Here is an 18775-nt window from a genome sequence, read left to right as displayed (position 1 = left end):
ATGTCGATTGACAGTCATTTTATATGTCTTCCATTTTCTTACTATTGCACCAACAGTTGTCTCCTTCTCACCCAGCGTCTTACTTATGGGTTTGTAGCCCATTCCAGCCTTGTGCAGGTCTATGATCTTGTCCCTGACATCCTTAGAAAGCTCTTTGGTCTTGCCCATGTTGTAGAGGTTAGAGTCAGACTGATTAATTGAGTCTGTGGACAGGAGTCTTTTATACAGGTGACCATGTAAGAGTTGTCTATAATGCAGGCACCAAGTTGATTTGGAGCGTGTAACTGGTCTGGAGGAGGCTGAACTCTTAATGTTTGGTAGGGGATCAAATACTTATTTCTCTGCACAATGCAAATAAATATATATAATTTTGACAATGTGATTTTCTTTTTTTTTTTTTTTTTATATAATCTATCTCTCACTGGTAAAATTAACCTAGCCTAAAAATTCTAGACTGTTCATGACTTTGACAGTGGGCAAACTTACAAAATCAGCAAGGGATCAAATACTTATTTCCTCCACTGTATGTCAATACACAGCGGTGGGGAGGAACGTAAGCAGAGGCAGTGGAACGACTGGGATCCGTGAGGTAAGTAATGGGTCTTTTTTTTGCATCCCTCCTACATTGGCCAGTTTTTTTTAATAACTCTGAAGACCCCTTTTAACATGCATTGTAATTTACCAGGTGTAATTAAAGCCTTAGGTAGTGCTCACAGAGGGGGAATTTGGTGCGTTGCTGCAAGTAAATACATTCAGGTTTTGATCGCAACCATGTGGCAAAAACAACATGTATTTATATACAGTTTTTCTGCGGACTGCAACGCAGTAAAACTACGGCAAAAAACGCATGTATGGTAATGGTTTGGCTCCCTGCTACACCAATGTTGTTCCCGGTGAATGCACCTTTAGGCACGGACATGATCTGGGTGCATGGGTGTAATGACTAGATATGCAGCCGTATTGCTCTCATGTGAAACCGGCCATAGGCAATATAGAAGTTTAGAACTTTGTACTGTATCAGAGGCATGGTTTCATATCAATCGTGATCATAAATAGCACATTTAGTTGTCTGTTGTCATAGACAAGAAGTGCAACCACAATTCACTATTCAGAAAGCAACAGCCACCACCACCACAAGATAAGTTTACAAAGAGGAAATAAAAAGTGCCATTCCTGTTCTGAGTTCTCTCCCGCACAGTCTTGTCATGGAGACAAATTACTGCTAATACCAAACGTGATTATTACAATGTGTTCACACGTAGCAGAATTGCTTTGGATTTTGCAGGCATTAATCTCCGTAGCAGCAAAGTAGATACGATTTTAAAAATGTCATCCACTCACTGTGGAAAATGTCCATACAGAAATTGACCTATGGTGCGTATTTTTAAATCCATAGCATGTCAATTTATGCAGCGCAATGGTTGCCTGTTTGTTACAAATTTCCCCCAATTTGTTCAAGGGGATGTGAAAATCTGCAAGAAATACCAAACCCTATTTCGACTTTAAAATAAAAAAAAGACCATGTTCACCTTCCCTGGCGCTTCTGTAGCGGCTCCTCTTTGTGCAGCCGGCCTCCCGGGATAATGTTTCGTCCCCATGTAACCCTCTGCTGTTTTCTGCAATGCCATTCCGACCATAAATCTGCGCCAAATTAAACATTATTTGGTGTGGACATATATCCGGAGTTTCTTGTGGAATCTGGGTTGGATTTGCGGCAAAATTGTCTGCAGCAAATCTGACGTGTGAACATATGCTGAGACTGTTCCATTATGTCTCCATTTCTAGAATTCAGTAGTCTGCTGTACCGTTTATGCCCAGTTTAAAAAAAGGAAACTGGCGTATAAAGGTTGATAAATTTCCCCCAAGGTCTGAGTCTATGTCAGGGATCTTGCATTTTCACCTACAATATAGCCACACTCGCATGCTACGAGGGCAAACTGATACACTAGTGCAAGGCCTGATGGGGCAATGCATAACATAGATATTCAAGACACGCCAAGGAGAGAAGTCCTGCACTGCCACCTCTGACCTGGCACAAGGCATAATACAGTGCACCTATCATGCGTGTTTATGGGGGTGCCAGGGCAGATAGCAGTTTGTCTAACAGCTATCTGATTCAGGCCTGGACAAATTACAATAAAGTCTCATGCACACAGCCGTACTAAGGTTCCTTTTGTATGGAGACTTAATATGGCTGCTACAGAGTTACATGGGGTCTCTACTGGTCATTTTTATGCCTAAGATATACGGAGACATGACCAGGTTTTTCTGTCAGATTCCTTAAGCCCCCATTCACTCGATGAAGGCCAAAAGAGTGTCCTTTTGGCCTTTGTCGGGGTGGTGTGCGCAAACAAATTTTTTTTTGCTGTATTGAAAAGCACAGCAGACTGAGCTTTTCAGTGGGCCAGTGCAAAAAAAACATTTTACATCGTGGCCGATGTATGTCAGTGTATGGCTACACAGTGGCATACACGTGGCAGGTATGTGTCGAGAAATATACCTTCAACCTATAGCCACAGCGTAATGTAAGCACGGCCCAATGTTTTAAAAAGCACTGAAGTTTTCACCAGACCTTTTTCTGAACTGAACAATTTATTGTATTATCAGTGGTTTATTTGCTTTCTTATGGGCCCTTCAGCGCTTAACTATTGGACCTATGACTGCAGGGAATGAGTAAAGGGTTAAACTAAGGCAAGGTGGGGGGTTAGGGGCAGGCCTGTGAAGTAACCGATCATTAGAGGGGAGAACATTAAAGGGGTTTATAAGGGCACTGATAGTGGGCAGGGGCCTCTTGGAGTCGGAGTACATTATAGCCGGTACAAGAACAACTCCTTGGCAGTGGGGATCCCTGCCCATAGAAGAAAAGCTTAGGTTTACCATCCTTTACAATCTTCTTGTGATTGTTTGTCAGCAAGTTAGGTTTATTACATGTTTGTTATTGGTTCTGCATATTTACGGCATACCAGCAAGTTCCTTATAATGTACATGTACGTCCCAGTCAAAGAGAGTAAGGAGGAAGTATGTAGTGAGTGTCGGATAACTCTAATCCTGGCCATTTAAGTACTTAGGTACCGCAGTCAATGGCGGCGGCGGCATCCTTGCCATTAGACAGCTGAGGCCCCTTCTGCCACTATTGCCGCCTGCCCCCAACTGTGATGGGGTCGCAGGTTGCCGATTGGTTGTCATGGCAGCCGTGAGCCTAATGAAGGGCCATAGGTCTGCTATCTTAGTTCTGCTCAAGGCAGAACTTAATACGAGAACGCTGAAAGGAAAATACACTGAAATCCAGAAGTATTGTAGAGTTTTATGCAACAAAACAATCAACTGTTCAAATCTTAGTTTAATAACGTTTTCAAGAATATATATGTATTGCCGCATGAGCCAAACAATTAAAAGATAATGTTATTAATCTGGCACGGTGTACCCTGTAAAAATAAATAAAAAATTACAAATGCCAGGATTCCTTTTTTTTTGGTCAGCGCACTTCCCCAAAAACATGGAATAAAAATATGAAGTCGTAGGTACCTCGAAATGGTACAAAAACTGGCTGCGGTGGGAAGGAGTTAAAGGGGTTTTAATTTCATAAACACTGTGGCTGACCCCCAGCTTCCACTAAAGCCTTGTGCACGCGATCGTAGTTTTCATCTGTAATTCCGGACCCGTAATTCCGGATGAAATTGCGGTCCCATTCATTTTTATTGGCCACGGACATCTTTCTGTATATTTATGCAATTGCAATTGTGAGCACAACTACAGGTATAGAATATGCAAATAAAGAATTTATTAACTGTAGATCCAAAAGAGTCATCTACTTGGCTAAATGTACATGCACAAATGACTATCTAGGAAAGGCTAAGTGTGAATTTAGAAGAAGAATAAGAGTCTCTCATAATGATTTTGTAAATAGAAAAGTTACTCCAATTGCTAGACACGTATGGCTAGCACATGAGGGGGAACCTAAAGCTATTAAGTTACAGGGAATACAACAAATAGAGCCTAGCCCGAGGGGGAATTGGGACAAGAATTTGTTCCAAATAGAGTGTAGATGGATACATAGAATGAGGTCAATAGCCCCAGAAGGCTTAAACGAGAATCTGAATTATGCATGTTTTCTTTAAAGGAAGGTTTAAGACCATAAAAAGAAAGGATAATATAAGGATACATACAGAGGAATATCCGTATGGGTAAGTATTGAGATCTAAAATATGTTGAATATTTGGAGAGAAGTTGAAATGACCTCTGAGGGGGATCTGTACACTGTGGAACATTGAAAATACAAAATAGGGATCGACTATATCAAAAATAAATGCTCCACGGTGAAAATCAAACACTGCAGTGTGTGTATATATATTTCTGAATATAATGATGATATCCTGTCCAGGAAATGCTGAACCTAAAGAAATGAGAAACATAATCATAGTTTTGGGAATTTTCTGATCTCTTGATGTGTAATAGTGAAAAATCCCAACAGATCCAAACCTCTGATGTCTAATATATCTATGTGTGCTGCACACCGTGACTGATAGAACCAAGGAGCCAATAATGGAAATGCAGAAAAAAATCCTCGTGATGATGCTTAAAAACCCAGCCCACTGAGGAGGCAATAGTGTACGCGATCATAGAGCGAGCAGGACTGAAGTAATAGTGCTCTCTGGTAATTGGCTATCCGACAATCTGCCCCCTGTAGCTAGCATACAAAAGACGTGAGATTCAAGGCGCTCACTGCCAAATGACTTGTTATGTCTTTATGCTACATATCTCCCTGACGAGCCAGAAGGAGAATGGTGAAACGCGTAGGAGCTAAAAGTTAGGAAAACAGTCTAAGCAATAGGGAAAGGTTCCAGCAATAACTGGGTCGTTCTTTTCAGAACGGGTGCCCGGATTGTTATGAACAGCTAAGGTGAATACAGACTAGGCAGAAGGGACAGACAGAGCACTATTGTGCAATCCCAATAGACCTAGAGGACCCTGTCGTTATTACATTGAATGGAAACATATACCTAGTGCTCATCACTATGAGTACTTTTTGCTCTGTATGTTAATGTGTGACAAATAAAATACAAAAATTGTATTTTAAACTAAAATTTTGAAATTCAATTTTATATGGGCTTAATTAAAAGCTTTATAAATTAATCCTTTCCTTTTCAAAACAAACATAAATGGTTAATACTACATTCTCTGTTTTTACGGACCCATTCACTTTAGCGGGGGGAAAACGGACCCGACTTTCCGATCTGTAGAAAGATAGGACATATCCTGTCTTTCCACGGATCATAGATGGGACCCGGCCGGCACACCTGGTCATGTGCATGAGGCATAACAAGTTTCAAGTTTCTTCTAGAACCATTTTCTGGTTCTATTTATACTGTATAAGTATATTTTAGTCAACAGATGGTATATAGTTAACAATCAATCACTCTTTGAGAAAGGTCAGTGTCAATGGTAAAATCTGGTCAGAGAATAGAATAGGATATTATAATTCAGTGGTTATCCATCCAAAATGCAAAGTATGACCCCTTAAACTAACAGACCCCAGACCAGACCCCCTAAATACAGAACCGAGACCCCTTAATCTAATACAGACCCCCTAAATACAGACCCCTTAAACTAATACAGACCCCAGACCTCCTAAATACAGACCCCAAACAAGAGCCTCTGAATACAGACCCCAGACCAGACCCACTAAACTAATACAGACCCCCTAAATACATACCCCCTAAATACAGACCCCAGACCTCCTAAATACAGACCCAGACCAGACCCTCTAAATACAGATCCAGACCAAATCCATATATACAGACACCAGACCCCCTAAATACAGACCCCCCAGACCCTTTAAACTAATACAGACCCCCTAAATACAGACCCCTTAAACTAATACAGACCCCAGATTAGACCCCCTAAATACAGACCCCAGACCAGAGCACCTAAATACAGACCCCAGACCAGACCCCCTAAATACAGACCCCAGACCACCTAAATGCAGACCCCCTAAACACAGACCCCAGATCCCTTAAACAAATCCATGATCCCCTTATAACCCTCACCTCACGGTCTTCTCTCTTGTCGCTGTTGTAGGACCTGCGGTCATGTGACCAGCAGGTCTCTAATCAGTAACAAGAACTGCAGACACAATTCAGTTTTATCGTGGTTTTTGCCGAGATTCGCAGCAAAATTGCGGCAGAAACGCATTGTTCTTGGGGCGGCCATGGGTCCCCCGGGAGCCTCGGGCCCCGTGCGCCCACCCAAAATGCCCAACGATGATCCGCCATTGGGCTTTGTCCCTTTTGATTAGGAGTGCAGAGATATAATATTCAGGTCATCATTCAGGTCCTCATGACAGTTGTTGTTCGCGCCAGTCTTGTTAGAGACCCTGTGCTGTGGCATCTTGACCCACAGTAGCCTGGTATAGTGGTGGAAGATTTTTCCAGAATTGGAGAAGGTAGAATTTTATCCCACAACCTTAAAACCCTCACCAAATTGCATCCTTTTGCCTGTTTTTCCCATAAGTTTTCTCAGGTGGAAGGAATAACAATATTGCTAACATGAAATTAAATGGGCATTTATAGAGTGGAGACACAACCTAGATGGTGACGAATGTTTGATTGCTCAGTGAACGCTTGTACCTGTAAAGGATTTGCCAGACACAGCTTCTGTGTCGACGCCCGTGGTTAATCAGCCTGCATCTGTTCCTAGGTCTGATAGAGTGACTCGATCTGCTACCACTCAGGCTGGTAGGCTGAGGAGTGGGAGAACCTATCAGAGCCTGGCCAGATGGTTCTAGCTCCCGCCCTTGGTCTATTTATACCTTCATTTGCTGCTTGTCCTTTGCCTGTGATTCTCTTGTTTCCTGGCTCTGCTGTTCCTGCTATTACCATTGACCTATGCTTCATATTGACCCTGGCTTGACTGACTATTCTCCTGCTCTGCTTTTGCTACCGCGTACTCTCCTGGTTTGACTCGGCTCGTTCACTACTCCTGTTTCTCACAGTGTTGCCGTGGGCAACTGCCCCATTTCCCTTTGCTTTTGTGTACCCTTGTCTTGTGTTGTCTGTCGTTCACATATTGAGCGTAGGGACCGTCGCCCAGTTGTACGCCGTCGCCTAGGATGGGCCGTGCAAGTAGGCAGGGACTGAGTGGCGGGTAGATTAGGGCTCACCTGTCCGTCTCCCTATCCAGACATTATAGTACCTCATGTATTTTATTTTTGGCCTATAGGTCCTGCACACATTTAAACCAATTACTTAGAGGAGTTGAAGGTGTTTTTTTGGCCTTCCTTTTAACTTCGTCTTTAGAACTGGTGGCTAGGATAGGAGACAGAAGGCACAGACATGTTTTTTTTCTATATAAATTGTAATTATACTTGAAGTAAATGGTGCTAAAAGTTAGATCTAACAGAAGCTACAGAAATAAATTGTAAAATGATTTTAATATTTCTGAAATCCAGTTGATTTTGACTTTTAGCATTATCAGACACATTAATGGGAGTTTCAAAACATGTCCCCCACATTAATTGCTCTAGGTATAAAAAAAATACAGTAGGTGACTTCTGCACCACAACATGCTGCAATAGAAGATCATAGTGAGCAGAGTTCCTTAAATGGTCCAGGTTGTGCTGGGATAGGCTGGGGGCAATATTAATGTGAGTGCGTTGGCCCATTAAGAGCTTGGACGCACCCTACGGGCATAGGTAGGGGAAGGAGGATAGAGCAGAGCGCGGGTGTCCCTGGACAGGGAGATGCCGGCAATGCGGATAAGCAAGCTGGCGGCCGCTGGGGTGAGTGAGACCCGCGGCCGCCCGCGCTACAAAAAGGATTGGCAGGATGAAATATATTGTCCATCATTCTCATCAATAGTTGTGAACTCTATTGCCGTTTGCAGTCTTATGTAAATTTGTCTTGATGATTTTGAAAAATCTTAATTGCACCACTGTAGTGGGTTTAGTCACCTTTACTGGTCTTTATCCCTAGTTACCATACAACAAACCTGTAATTTTTAAACCTAATGCCTTACAAAATTCCATAGACCTTCTATTATTTTATTATTTTCTTCTGGTTTGATAATGCAGCTCTTTTCAATCTTGATAATACGTTCTTGCAATCTACATAAGACTAGCAGCTATTCCATTTCTCAATGCTAACAATCTCATTATAAATAATATAAAATAAATAATAAAAAAAATTACCATTACTGAATAGTATCATAATGGTGTGTAATGTGTCTAAAAATTTTAGTTATTAAAGAGTAACTAAACGTTCTATAAACTTCTGACATGTCACAGTGACGTCAAAAGTTTTGATTGGTGGGAGTCCGAGCACTGAGACCCCCACCAATCACTAAAACAAAGTGGCAGAAGTGCTCGTGTTTGTGCTCAGCCGCTTCGCTTCTGTTTGGGTTTTTCCCGAAATCAATGTATCGCAGTACGGAATCAATGACATATCGACATGTCAGAAGTTTGTTGAATATTTAGTTCAACTTTAAGATCTATTGAAAAGGACTTCAGCAGAACATAAGATTGGTATGGACTAGAGCAGGGGTCTCAAGCACACCGCCCGCGGGCCGCATGCGGCCCCTGGGGCTGTCATCTGCGGCCCACGGGACACAGAGCCGCTAGTATCGGCTCTGATCCGAGACTCTGGAATTCCCTGACATTGCTGTCCACATATGAACAGCGATGTCTGGGGCTTCCCAGAGCCGGAGTCCAGGGCAGAGCGCTAGTACAGGCTCTGCTCCGGGACTCTGTGGAATTCCCTAACATCGGTGTCCATATATGGACAGTGTGTCAGGGTCTTCCCCAGAGCGGAGTCCCAAGCAGAGTGCTAGTACAGGCTCTGCTCCGGGACTCTGTTGAATTCCCTGACATCGCTGCCCATATATGGATAGTGTGTCAGGGTCTTCCCCAGAGCGGAGTCCCAAGCAGAGTGCTAGTATCGGCTCTGCTCCGGGACTCTGTTGAATTCCCTGACATCGCTGCCCATATATGGACAGTGTGTCAGGGTCCTCCCCAGAGCGGAGTCCCGGGCATATCGCTAGTATCGGCTCTGCACCGGGACGCTGCGGAATTCCCTGACATCGCTGCCCATATATGGACAGTGTGTCAGGGTCTTCCCCAGAGTGGAGTCCCGGGCAGAGCGCTAGTATCGGCTCTGCTCCGGGACTCTGTGGAATTCCCTGACATTGCTGCCCATATATGGACAGTGTGTCAGGGTCTTCCCCAGAGCGGAGTCTCGGGCAGAGCGCTAGTACAGGCTCTGCTCCGGTACTCTGGGGAATTCCCTGACATCGCTGTCCATGTTTGGACACACGATGTCTGGGGCTTCCCCAGAGCCGGAGTCCCGGGCAGAGCGCTAGTATCGGCTCTGCTCCGGGACTCTGTGGAATTCCCTGACATCGCTGCCCATATATGGACAGTGTGTCAGGGTCTTCCCCAGAGCGGAGTCCCGGGCAGAGCACTAGTATCGGCTCTGCTCCGGGACGCTGCGGAATTCCCTGACATTGCTGCCCATAGATGGACAGTGTGTCAGGGTCTTCCCCAGAGCGGAGTCCCGGGCAGAGCGCTAGCATCGGCTCTGCTCCGGGACTCTGTGGAATTCCCTGACATCGCTGCCCATATATGGACAGTGTGTCAGGGTCTTCCCCAGAGCGGAGTCCCGGGCAGAGCGCTAGTACAGGCTCTGCTCCGGGACTCTGTGGAATTCCCTGACATCTCTGTACATGTTTGGACACACGATGTCTGAGGCTTCCCCAGAGCGGAGTCCTGGGCAGAGCGCTAGTATCGGCTTTGTTCCGAGGCTCTGTGGAATTCCCTGACATCGCTGCCCATATATGGACAGTGTGTCAGGGTCTTCCCCAGAGCGGAGTCCCAGGCAGAGCACTAGTATCGGCTCTGCTCCGGGACTTTATGGAATTCCCTGACATCGCTGCCCATATATGGACAGTGTGTCAGGGTCTTCCCCAGAGCGGAGTCCCGGGCAGAGCACTAGTATCGGCTCTGCTCCGGGACGCTGCGGAATTCCCTGACATTGCTGCCCATAGATGGACAGTGTGTCAGGGTCTTCCCCAGAGCGGAGTCCCGGGCAGAGCGCTAGTATCGGCTCTGCTCCGGGACTCTGTGGAATTCCCTGACATCTCTGTACATGTTTGGACACACGATGTCTGAGGCTTCCCCAGAGCGGAGTCCTGGGCAGAGCGCTAGTATCGGCTCTGCTCCGGGACTCTGTGGAATTCCCTGACATCACTGTACATGTTTGGACACACGATGTCTGAGGCTTCCCCAGAGCCGGAGTCCCGGGCAGAGCGCTAGTATCGGCTCTGCTCCGGGACTCTGTGGAATTCCCTGACATCGCTGCCCATATATGGACAGTGTGTCAGGGTCTTCCCCAGAGCGGAGTCCCGGGCAGAGCGCTAGTACAGGCTCTGCTTCGGGACACTGCGGAATTCCCTGACGTTGCTGCCCATATATGGACAGTGTGTCAGGGTCTTCCCCAGAGCGGAGTCCCGGGCAGAGCGCTAGTACAGGCTCTGCTCCGGGACTCTGTGGAATTCCCTGACATCTCTGTACATGTTTGGACACACGATGTCTGAGGCTTCCCCAGAGCGGAGCCCTGGGCAGAGCGCTAGTATCGGCTCTGCTCCGGGACTCTGTGGAATTCCCTGACATCGCTGTACATGTTTGGACACACGATGTCTGAGGCTTCCCCAGAGCCGGAGTCCCGGGCAGAGCGCTAGTATCGGCTCTGCTCCGGGACTCTGTGGAATTCCCTGACATCGCTGCCCATATATGGACAGTGTGTCAGGGTCTTCCCCCGAGTGGAGTACCGGGCAGAGCGCTAGTACAGGCTCTGCTCCGGGACTCTGTGGAATTCCCTGACATCACTGCCCATATATGGACAGTGTGTCAGGGTCTTCCCCAGAGCGGAGTCCCGGGCAGAGCGCTAGTACAGGCTCTGCTCCGGGACTCTGTGGAATTCCCTGACATCTCTGTACATGTTTGGACACACGATGTCTGAGGCTTCACCAGAGCGGAGTCCTGGGCAGAGCGCAAGTATCGGCTCTGTTCCGAGACTCTGTGGAATTCCCTGACATCGCTGCCCATATATGGACAGTGTGTCAGGGTCTTCCCCAGAGCGGAGTCCCGGGCAGAGCGCTAGTACAGGCTCTGCTCCGGGACACTGCGGAATTCCCTGACGTTGCTGCCCATATATGGACAGTGTGTCAGGGTCTTCCCCAGAGCGAAGTCCCGGGCAGAGCGCTAGCATCGGCTCTGCTCTGGGACTCTGTGGAATTCCCTGACATCGCTGCCCATATATGGACAGTGTGTCAGGGTCTTCCCCCGAGTGGAGTCCCGGGCAGAGCGCTAGTACAGGCTCTGCTCCGGGACTCTGTGGAATTCCCTGACATCTCTGTACATGTTTGGACACACGATGTCTGAGGCTTCACCAGAGCGGAGTCCCGGGCAGAGCGCTAGTACAGGCTCTGCTCTGGGACTCTGTGGAATTCCCTGACATCGCTGCCCATATATGGACAGTGTGTCAGGGTCTTCCCCAGAGCGGAGTCCCGGGCAGAGCGCTAGTACAGGCTCTGCTCCGGGACACTGCGGAATTCCCTGACGTTGCTGCCCATATATGGACAGTGTGTCAGGGTCTTCCCCAGAGCGGAGTCCCGGGCATAGCGCTAGTACAGGCTCTGCTCCGGGACTCTGTGGAATTCATTGACATCGCTGCCCATATATGGACAGTGTGTCAGGGTCTTCCCCAGAGCAGAGTCCCGGGCAGAGCGCTAGTACAGGCTCTGCTCCGGGACACTGCGGAATTCCCTGACGTTGCTGCCCATATATGGACCGTGTGTCAGGGTCTTCCCCCGAGTGGAGTCCCGGGCAGAGCGCTAGTACAGGCTCTGCTCCGGGACTCTGTGGAATTCCCTGACATCGCTGCCCATATATGGACAGTGTGTCAGGGTCTTCCCCAGAGCGGAGTCCCGGGCAGAGCGCTAGTACAGGCTCTGCTCTGGGACTCTGTGGAATTCCCTGACATCTCTGTACATGTTTGGACACACGATGTCTGAGGCTTCACCAGAGCGGAATCCTGGGCAGAGCGCAAGTATCGGCTCTGTTCCGAGACTCTGTGGAATTCCCTGACATCGCTGCCCATATATGGACAGTGTGTCAGGGTCTTCCCCAGAGCGGAGTCCCGGGCAGAGCGCTAGTACAGGCTCTGCTCCGGGACACTGCGGAATTCCCTGACGTTGCTGCCCATATATGGACAGTGTGTCAGGGTCTTCCCCAGAGCGGAGTCCCGGGCAGAGCGCTAGTACAGGCTCTGCTCCGGGACTCTGTGGAATTCATTGACATCGCTGCCCATATATGGACAGTGTGTCAGGGTCTTCCCCAGAGCAGAGTCCCGGGCAGAGCGCTAGTACAGGCTCTGCTCCGGGACACTGCGGAATTCCCTGACGTTGCTGCCCATATATGGACAGTGTGTCAGGGTCTTCCCCAGAGCGGAATCCCGGGCAGAGCGCTAGTACAGGCTCTGCTCCGGGACTCTGTGGAATTCCCTGACATCACTGTCCATATATGGACAGTGTGTCAGGGTCTTCCCCAGAGCGGAGTCCCGGGCAGAGCGCTAGTACAGGCTCTGCTCCGGGACTCTGTGGAATTCCCTGACATCTCTGTACATGTTTGGACACACGATGTCTGAGGCTTCCCCAGAGCGGAGTCCTGGGCAGAGCGCTAGTATCGGCTCTGTTCCGAGACTCTGTGGAATTCCCTGACATCGCTGCCCATATATGGACAGTGTGTCAGGGTCTTCCCCAGAGCGGAGTCCCGGGCAGAGCGCTAGTACAGGCTCTGCTCCGGGACGCTGTGGAATTCCCTGACATCGCTGCCCATATATGGACAGTGTGTCAGGGTCTTCCCAGAGCGGAGTCCCGGGCAGATCACTAGTATCGGCTCTGCTCCGGGACTTAATGGAATTCCCTGACATCGCTGCCCATATATGGACAGTGTGTCAGGGTCTTCCCCCGAGTGGAGTCCCGGGCAGAGCGCTAGTACAGGCTCTGCTCCGGGACACTGCGGAATTCCCTGACGTTGCTGCCCATATATGGACAGTGTGTCAGGGTCTTCCCCAGAGCGGAATCCCGGGCAGAGCGCTAGTACAGGCTCTGCTCCGGGACTCTGTGGAATTCCCTGACATCACTGTCCATATATGGACAGTGTGTCAGGGTCTTCCCCAGAGCGGAGTCCCGGGCAGAGCGCTAGTACAGGCTCTGCTCCGGGACTCTGTGGAATTCCCTGACATCTCTGTACATGTTTGGGCACACGATGTCTGAGGCTTCCCCAGAGCGGAGTCCTGGGCAGAGCGCTAGTATCGGCTCTGTTCCGAGACTCTGTGGAATTCCCTGACATCGCTGCCCATATATGGACAGTGTGTCAGGGTCTTCCCCAGAGCGGAGTCCCGGGCAGAGCGCTAGTACAGGCTCTGCTCCGGGACGCTGTGGAATTCCCTGACATCGCTGCCCATATATGGACAGTGTGTCAGGGTCTTCCCAGAGCGGAGTCCCGGGCAGATCACTAGTATCGGCTCTGCTCCGGGACTTAATGGAATTCCCTGACATCGCTGCCCATATATGGACAGTGTGTCAGGGTCTTCCCCCGAGTGGAGTCCCGGGCAGAGCGCTAGTACAGGCTCTGCTCCGGGACTCTGTGGAATTCCCTGACATCGCTGCCCATATATGGACAGTGTGTCAGGGTCTTCCCCAGAGCGGAGTCCCGGGCAGAGCGCTAGTACAGGCTCTGCTCCGGGACTCTGTGGAAATCCTTGACATCGCTGTACATGTTTGGACACACGATGTCTGAGGCTTCCCCAGAGCCGGAGTCCCGGGCAGAGCGCTAGTATCGGCTCTGCTCCGGGACTCTGTGGAATTCCCTGACATCGCTGCCCATATATGGACAGTATGTCAGAGTCTTCCCCAGAGCGGAGTCCTGGGCAGAGCGCTAGTATCGGCTCTGCTCCGAGACTCTGTGGAATTCTCTGACATCGCTGCCCATATATGGACAGTGTGTCAGGGTCTTCCCCAGAGCAGAGTCCTGGGCAGAGCGCTAGTACAGGCTCCGCTCCGGGACGCTGCGGAATTCCCTGACATTGCTGCCCATGTATGGACAGTGTGTCAGGGTCTTCCCCAGAGCGGAGTCCCGGGCAGAGCGCTAGTATCGGCTCAGCTCCGGGACGCTGCGGAAGTCCCTGACATGGCTGCCCATATATGGACAGTGTGTCAGGGTCTTCCCCAGAGCGGAGTCCCGGGCAGAGCGCTAGTATCGGCTCTGCTCCGGGACTCTGTGGAATTCCCTGACATCGCTGTACATGTTTGGACACACGATGTCTGAGGCTTCCCCAGAGCCGGAGTCCCGGGCAGAGCGCTAGTATCGGCTCTGCTCCGGGACTCTGTGGAATTCCCTGACATCGCTGCCCATATATAGACAGTATGTCAGGGTCTTCCCCAGAGCGGAGTCCCGGGCAGAGCGCTAGTACAGGCTCCGCTCCGGGACGCTGCGGAATTCCCTGACATTGCTGCCCATATATGGACAGTGTGTCAGGGTCTTCCCCAGAGCGGAGTCCCGGGCAGAGCGCTAGTACAGGCTCTGCTCCGGGACTCTGTGGAATTCCCTGACATCTCTGTACATGTTTGGACACACAATGTCTGAGGCTTCCCCAGAGCGGAGTCCTGGGCAGAGCGCTAGTATCGGCTCTGTTCCGAGACTCTGTGGAATTCCCTGACATCGCTGCCCATATATGGACAGTGTGTCAGGGTCTTCCCCAGAGTGGAGTCCCGGGCAGAGCGCTACTACAGGCTCTGCTCCGGGACGCTGTGGAATTCCCTGACATCGCTGCCCATATATGGACAGTGTGTCAGGGTATTCCCAGAGCGGAGTCCCGGGCAGATCACTAGTATCGGCTCTGCTCCGGGACTTAATGGAATTCCCTGACATCGCTGCCCATATATGGACAGTGTGTCAGGGTCTTCCCCCCGAGTGGAGTCCCGGGCAGAGCGCTAGTACAGGCTCTGCTCCGGGACTCTGTGGAATTCCCTGACATCGCTGCCCATATATGGACAGTGTGTCAGGGTCTTCCCCAGAGCGGAGTCCCGGGCAGAGCGCTAGTACAGGCTCTGCTCCGGGACTCTGTGGAAATCCCTGACATCGCTGTACATGTTTGGACACACGATGTCTGAGGCTTCCCCAGAGCGGAGTCCCGGGCAGAGCGCTAGTACAGGCTCTGCTCCGGGACTCTGTGGAATTCCCTGACATCACTGCCCATATATGGACAGTGTGTCAGGGTCTTCCCCAGAGCAGAGTCCTGGGCAGAGCGCTAGTACAGGCTCCGCTCCGGGACGCTGCGGAATTCCCTGACATTGCTGCCCATATATGGACAGTGTGTCAGGGTCTTCCCCAGAGCGGAGTCCCGGGCAGAGCGCTAGTATCGGCTCTGCTCCGGGACGCTGCGGAAGTCCCTGACATGGCTGCCCATATATGGACAGTGTATCAGGGTCTTCCCCAGAGCGGAGTCCCGGGCAGAGCGCTAGTATCGGCTCTGCTCCGGGACTCTGTGGAATTCCCTGACATCGCTGTACATGTTTGGACACACGATGTCTGAGGCTTCCCCAGAGCCGGAGTCCCGGGCAGAGCGCTAGTATCGGCTCTGCTCCGGGACTCTGTGGAATTCCCTGACATCGCTGCCCATATATGGACAGTATGTCAGAGTCTTCCCCAGAGCGGAGTCCCGGGCAGAGCGCTAGTACAGGCTCCGCTCCGGGACGCTGCGGAATTCCCTGACATTGCTGCCCATATATGGACAGTGTGTCAGGGTCTTCCCCAGAGCGGAGTCCCGGGCAGAGCGCTAGTATCGGCTCTGCTCCGGGACGCTGCGGAATTCCCTGACATGGCTGCCCATATATGGACAGTGTGTCAGGGTCTTCCCCAGAGTGGAGTCCCGGGCAGAGCGCTAGTATCGGCTCTGCTCCGGGACTCTGGGGAATTCCCTGACATCGCTGTCCATGTTTGGACACACGATGTCTGGGGCTTCCCCAGAGCCGGAGTCCCGGGCAGAGCGCTAGTATCGGCTCTGCTCCGGGACTCTGTGGAATTCCCTGACATCGCTGCCCATATATGGACAGTGTGTCAGGGTCTTCCCCAGAGTGGAGTCCCAGGCAGAGCACTAGTATCGGCTCTGCTCCGGGACTTTATGGAATTCCCTGACATCGCTGCCCATATATGGACAGTGTGTCAGGGTCTTCCCCAGAGCGGAGTCCCGGGCAGAGCACTAGTATCGGCTCTGCTCCGGGACGCTGCGGAATTCCCTGACATTGCTGCCCATAGATGGACAGTGTGTCAGGGTCTTCCCCAGAGCGGAGTCCCGGGCAGAGCGCTAGCATCGGCTCTGCTCCGGGACTCTGTGGAATTCCCTGACATCGCTGCCCATATATGGACAGTGTGTCAGGGTCTTCCCCCGAGTGGAGTCCCGGGCAGAGCGCTAGTACAGGCTCTGCTCCGGGACTCTGTGGAATTCCCTGACATCACTGCCCATATATGAACAGTGTGTCAGGGTCTTCCCCAGAGCGGAGTCCCGGGCAGAGCCCTAGTACAGGCTCTGCTCCGGGACTCTGTGGAATTCCCTGACATCTCTGTACATGTTTGGACACACGATGTCTGAGGCTTCCCCAGAGCGGAGTCCTGGGCAGAGCGCTAGTATCGGCTCTGTTCCGAGACTCTGTGGAATTCCCTGACATCGCTGCCCATATATGGACAGTGTGTCAGGGTCTTCCCCAGAGCGGAGTCCCGGGCAGAGCGCTAGTACAGGCTCTGCTCCGGGACTCTGTGGAATTCCCTGACATCTCTGTACATGTTTGGACACACGATGTCTGAGGCTTCCCCAGAGCGGAGCCCTGGGCAGAGCGCTAGTATCGGCTCTGCTCCGGGACTCTGTGGAATTCCCTGACATCTCTGTACATGTTTGGACACACGATGTCTGAGGCTTCCCCAGAGCGGAGCCCTGGGCAGAGCGCTAGTATCGGCTCTGCTCCGGGACGCTGTGGTATTCCCTGACATCGCTGCCCATATATGGACAGTATGTCAGAGTCTTCCCCAGAGCGGAGTCCTGGGCAGAGCGCTAGTATCGGCTCTGCTCCGAGACTCTGTGGAATTCCCTGACATCGCTGCCCATATATGGACAGTGTGTCAGGGTCTTCCCCAGAGCAGAGTCCCGGGCAGAGCGCTAGTACAGGCTCCGCTCCGGGACGCTGCGGAATTCCCTGACATTGCTGCCCATATATGGACAGTGTGTCAGGGTCTTCCCCAGAGCGGAGTCCCGGGCAGAGTGCTAGTATCGGCTCTGCTCCGGGACGCTGCGGAAGTCCCTGACATGGCTGCCCATATATGGACAGTGTGTCAGGGTCTTCCCCAGAGCGGAGTCCCGGGCAGAGCGCTAGTATCGGCTCTGCTCCGGGACTCTGTGGAATTCCCTGACATCGCTGTACATGTTTGGACACACGATGTCTGAGGCTTCCCCAGAGCCGGAGTCCCGGGCAGAGCGCTAGTACCGGCTCTGCTCCGGGACTCTGTGGAATTCCCTGACATCGCTGCCCATATATGGACAGTATGTCAGGGTCTTCCCCAGAGCGGAGTCCCGGGCAGAGCGCTAGTACAGGCTCCGCTCCGGGACGCTGCGGAATTCCCTGACATTGCTGCCCATATATGGACAGTGTGTCAGGGTCTTCCCCAGAGCGGAGTCCCGGGCAGAGCGCTAGTATCGGCTCTGCTCCGGGACGCTGCGGAATTCCCTGACATGGCTGCCCATATATGGACAGTGTGTCAGGGTCTTCCCCAGAGCGGAGTCCCGGGCAGAGCGCTAGTATCGGCTCTGCTCCGGGACGCTGCGGAATTCCCTGACATGGCTGCCCATATATGGACAGTGTGTCAGGGTCTTCCCCAGAGCGGAGTCCCGGGCAGAGCGCTAGTATCGGCTCTGCTCCGGGACTCTGTGGAATTCCCTGACATCGCTGCCCATATATGGACAGTGTTTCATGGTCTTCCCCCGAGTGGAGTCCCGGACAGAGCGCTAGTACAGGCTCTGCTCCGGGACTCTGTGGAATTCCCTGACATCGCTGTCCATGTTTGGACACACGATGTCTGGGGCTTCCCCAGAGCCGGTGTTAGGGATCTGCCAGGTACTTCATCTAGGTATACTCCTGGGATTAATCAATCCACACCTGAGGCCAGACCTGTTCGACTGACACCATCTCCCACCAACCAGGGTGGCAGGCTCAGGAGTGGGAGAGCCTATCGCGGCCTGGTCTGTCGGAGTTAGCCCCGCCCCCTGTCCTTTATTACCTGCCCTGTTCTCTCCCTCAGTGCTTGTAATTCTTTTGGATTCCTGGCCCCACTGCTGCTTGCTCCAGCCTGCTTCTGCCGTGCTTCTGCCTTGCTGCAGTTCTGCTTGACCTGCCTTGCTTTGCCCCTGGCTTGCTTCTGTCTCCTTGCCCGCTTGGGTGTACTCACTTCGTCCTGGTCCTGACTGTCCGTTCGCCGCTCCGTTTCCTCGTGGCGTTCCGTGGCTACTGCCCCTTCCCTTGCATGTTCCCTGTTTGTTTTCCTGTGCACTTAGACAGCGTAGGGACCGCCGCCCAGTTGTACCTCGTCGCCTAGGGCGAGTCGTTGCAAGTAGGCAGGGACAGGGCGGTGGGTAGATTAGGGCTCACTTTCCCTTCACCTCCTTCCGGCCATTAC

Source organism: Rhinoderma darwinii, chromosome 4, assembly GCF_050947455.1.
Source record: "Rhinoderma darwinii isolate aRhiDar2 chromosome 4, aRhiDar2.hap1, whole genome shotgun sequence".
Classification (NCBI taxonomy): domain Eukaryota; kingdom Metazoa; phylum Chordata; class Amphibia; order Anura; family Rhinodermatidae; genus Rhinoderma; species Rhinoderma darwinii.
Note: the sequence above shows the minus strand (reverse complement) of the source record.